This window comes from Salmo salar, unplaced genomic scaffold, assembly GCF_965601325.2.
Source record: "Salmo salar unplaced genomic scaffold, fSalSal1 ptg000723l, whole genome shotgun sequence".
Classification (NCBI taxonomy): Eukaryota; Metazoa; Chordata; class Actinopteri; order Salmoniformes; family Salmonidae; genus Salmo; species Salmo salar.
The window spans coordinates 615,001-620,000 of record NW_027675477.1 but is presented as its reverse complement, the minus strand read 5'-3'; positions in this window follow the sequence as shown (position 1 = coordinate 620,000).

The following is a 5,000-nucleotide window of genomic DNA, read 5'->3' as shown; positions in this document are numbered from 1 at the left end:
TGTTTTGAGTCTTCTGGAGGGAGATCTGACCGAACAAGAGCCATGGAACGATGATGGCCCATTAGACACCTTGCGCGCGAGTTGATGTTGGGTACCCTCGTTCCAATACGTTATAAAAGAGTATGCATTCGTCCACCTTGAATATTATTCATGTTCTGGTTAAAAAAGGCCCTAATGATTTATGCTATACAACGTTTGACATGTTTGAACGAACGGAAATATATTTTTTCCCCTCGTTCATGACGAGAAGTCCGGCTGGCTTACATCATGTGCTAACGAGACGGAGATTTTTGGACATAAATGATGAGCTTTTTTGAACAAAACTACATTCGTTATGGACCTGTGATACCTGGAAGTGACATCTGATGAAGAGAATCAAAGGTAATGGATTATTTACATAGTATTTTCGATTTTAGATCTCCCCAACATGACGTCTAGTCTGTATCGCAACGCGTATTTTTCTGGGCGCAGTGCTCAGATTATTGCAAAGTGTGATTTCCCAGTAAGGTTATTTTTAAATCTGGCAAGTTGATTGCGTTCAAAAGATGTAAATCTATAATTCTTTAAATGACAATATAATATTTTACCAATGTTTTCTAATTTTAATTATTTAATTTGTGACGCTGACTTGACTGCCGGTTATTGGAGGGAAACGATTTCCTCAACATCAATGCCATAGTAAAACGCTGTTTTTGGATATAAATATCAACTTGATAGAACTAAAAATGCATGCATTGTCTAACATAATGTCCTAGGAGTGTCATCTGATGGAGATTGTAAAAGGTTAGTGCATCATTTTAGCTGGTTTTATGGTTTTGGTGACCCTGTCTTTGACTTGACAAAACATTACACACAACTCTTGTAAATGTACTGTCCTAACATACTCTAAATTTATGCTTTCGCCGTAAAACCTTTTTGAAATCGTAAAACGTGGTTAGATTAAGGAGATGTTTATCTTTCAAATGGTGTAACATAGTTGTATTTTTGAAAAATGTGAATTTTGACATTTATTTGGATTCAAATTTGCCGCTCTTGAAATGCACCTGCTGTTGATGGAGTGCACCACGGGTGGCACGCTAGCGTCCCACCTAGCCCCAAGAGGTTAAAGTTCAATGTAGCAATGCTTCGTCGAATTGTACCGAAGGTGACTTTACTTCCAATGCCAAATTCTTCAAATAGCTGGCCCACATACTCACAGATATTGCTGTACGGTTGACCGCAGGACGTGAAAAAGAAGAGTGTTGTGTCTGAGGTGATTCCACTCAGATTAGGCCTGATCTGATGGAATCGTTTAAGCCAAGTGTATTCCTGCACAGATAGAACAATTCTGCACTCACCGAAGCTATAGTTCGTTTTGTGGCTTGAAATAGACATCTGATAACCCCCACTTTCCGGGGTTACTTCAGTAAATTCCCTCTCACTGAATGTGGTGACTGGGGATCGTCGAGTGCCATTAAAGATGGCCAACCGGCTGGACATGAGAGCCGCAAACCTACGTCTATCAGCGCAGGTGGGTCGGACCTCCAGCCTACTGAGAACCGAAGGAATAGCTTGATTGCTTTGCTCAACAAATCGGCTTAACCTCTTGGGGCTAGGTGGGACGCTAGCGTGCCACCCGTGGTGCACTCCATCAACAGCAGGTGCATTTCAAGAGCGGCAAATTTGAATCCAAATAAATGTCAAAATTCACATTTTTCAAAAATACAACTATGTTACACCATTTGAAAGATAAACATCTCCTTAATCTAACCACGTTTTACGATTTCAAAAAGGTTTTACGGCGAAAGCATAAATTTAGAGTATGTTAGGACAGTACATTTACAAGAGTTGTGTGTAATGTTTTGTCAAGTCAAAGACAGGGTCACCAAAACCATAAAACCAGCTAAAATGATGCACTAACCTTTTACAATCTCCATCAGATGACACTCCTAGGACATTATGTTAGACAATGCATGCATTTTTAGTTCTATCAAGTTCATATTTATATACAAAAACAGCGTTTTACTATGGCATTGATGTTGAGGAAATCGTTTCCCTCCAATAACCGGCAGTCAAGTCAGCGTCAGAAATTAAATAATTAAAATTAGAAAACATTGGTAAAATATTATATTGTCATTTAAAGAATTATAGATTTACATCTCTTGAACGCAATCAACTTGCCAGATTTAAAAATAACCTTACTGGGAAATCACACTTTGCAATAATCTGAGCACTGCGCCCAGAAAAATACGCGTTGCGATACAGACTAGACGTCATGTTGGGGAGATCTAAAATCGAAAATACTATGTAAATAATCCATTACCTTTGATTCTCTTCATCAGATGTCACTTCCAGGTATCACAGGTCCATAACGAATGTAGTTTTGTTCAAAAAAGCTCATCATTTATGTCCAAAAATCTCCGTCTCGTTAGCACATGATGTAAGCCAGCCGGACTTCTCGTCATGAACGAGGGGAAAAAATATATTTCCGTTCGTTCAAACATGTCAAACGTTGTATAGCATAAATCATTAGGGCCTTTTTTAACCAGAACATGAATAATATTCAAGGTGGACGAATGCATACTCTTTTATAACGTATTGGAACGAGGGTACCCAACATGAACTAGCGCGCCAGGTGTCTAATGGGACATCACCGTTCCATGGCTCTTGTTCGGTCAGATCTCCCTCCAGAAGACTCAAAACACTTTGTAAAGGCTGGTGACATCTAGTGGAAGCAATAGGAAGTGCCAAAATATTCCTAAACCCCTGTGTTTTTCAATGGGATAGGTTTAAAGTCAATACAACACATCAGGTATCCACTTCCTGTCAGAAAATGTCTCAGGGTTTTGCCTGCCAAATGAGTTCTGTTATACTCACAGACACCATTCAAACAGTTTTGGAAACTTTAGAGTGTTTTCTATCCATATATAATAAGTATATGCATATTCTAGTTACTGGGTAGGATTAGTAACCAGATTAAATCGGGTACATTTTTTTTATCCAGACGTGCAAATGCTGCCCCCTAGACCCAACAGGTTAACTCCGCAGCGCTGAGCACCTCGTCCCTGCAGCGTTTGCGGAATTTTGCCCTGTGTGTTGCCTGGCTCTGCCGCGAATCCCTGTCCATCTTTGCCAAGCAGAGTAACAACTTTCGGATTTTACTGGCTCTAGCCTGCAGACCTTCTGGCCGGAACTGAATGAGATAGTTCAAGAAACTTCGAACATCGGATCAGTACATTTTTAACGTGGATGGTGCCAAACAACGGTCTTCACATTGACCGTACCACTCAGATGCACGTCTGTAGTTATCCAGAGAACACAGTCCTTCATCGGCCTTGCCCTCTGACATATAGCGGAGGAATTTCCGTACTCGGGATAGACTGGTGCGACAATTGTCAATTCGTTTAACTGAAGGGTTTCTACCCGTAGCAAAGTGCTCATATTCAGTCAAAATTACATTTCTCCAACCTTCAATTCCGGAATCCACACCGCCGCCTTCATCGCTCTCGCTCTCCGTGGAAGTCGCCTCCGCGCAGCCTCGCTCCCTCGGTTCCGAGCGTGGTTCACCACCGATCTGGCTGGTTGACTGCACCGGCCCAGTCGCCACCGCCTGCTCACTCTCGTCCAACAGCTGCTGATCCACGCACAACTCACTTCCCACACACTGGAAATACACAGGGTTCTCCCAGGGCTCCAGCCGCGGTGCAACATCGTTGTTAGGCTGCGTACACTTCCATGATCCGGGCCGCTGTCTCTCGGCTGAAAGCCGGCAAGATTGCATAGCACACTTCCATTTAATAGTACCAGGCTTAAGTGCATGGACAGACTTGAAATGCCGGTCTATCCGCGCGATATTCAGCTTGGAACAAAGCCCACAGTCACGTCTTAGTCTGCCGCTCATAGCTTCTCTCTCTCTCCTGCCTTCCCGAGTGGGAGTGTGTGTGTGTCTCTCTTGGTGTGCTCCACCACATTAAAACCTAACCCTAAGCAGGAGGTAATGAGCCCCAGGTGTGGGTCATTAACAGACCGATTGGACTGAAGGGAAATTTGAACATAAAGCTCACCTCATTGCCTCTTTCTTCGTCCAAGCCCAGTTGGCCATGGGGGTTGCGGATGTGGCTTATGATCGGACGATCGGAGTTCGAGCCACGCTGGGGATCACACCGGTCTTTTTCCCCCAGGGCCTGGGAACCTAAAGGCCCAAGGCCATAATGCCCATTGGAGGCCCAAAGCCATAGGCCATAATGCCCATTGGCGGCCCAAAGCCATAGGCCCTAATGCCCTTTGGCTGCCCAAATCCTTAGGATGTGTCGGTAAGATATGCACCTGGTTATTTTTTTGGGTTACCAGGTGTGAAAATGTTTTACTTTTCAGAAATTGCACTATGTTTTACTTTTGGGTTACCAGGACCATTTAAAAAAAAACGGTTTTAAATCATTTTAAAGGGTATACACATATCTCTTCCTACTATGTCATCAACATACTGAAGCCCCATGTCACTGGGATAAAGCATTAGTGATTTATGAGTGTTTTTATGTGATTTTGGGCATTGGCCACAACTGTGGGCCTTGTGTTATTTTGGGGTCAAAAGTCTTCAGAATGGTTTTAAATACTTTTAAATGGTACACACATAACATATCTATCTATGTGAGATACATACTGAAGCCCCATGTCACTGGGATAAAGCATTTCTGATTTATGAGTGTTTTTACTTGATTTTGGGCATTGGCCATAGCTGTGGGCCTTGTGTTATTTTGGGGTCAAAAGTCTTCAGAATGGTTTTAAATACTTTTAAATGGTACACACATAACATATATATCTATGTGAGATACATACTGAAGCCCCATGTCACTGGGATAAAGCATTTCTGATTTATGAGTGTTTTTATGTGTGTTTGGGCATTGGCCACAGCTGTGGGCCTTGTGTTATTTTGGGGTCAAAAGTCTTCAGAATGGTTTTAAATACTTTTAAATGGTACACACATAACATATCTATCTATGTGAGATACATACTGAAGCCCC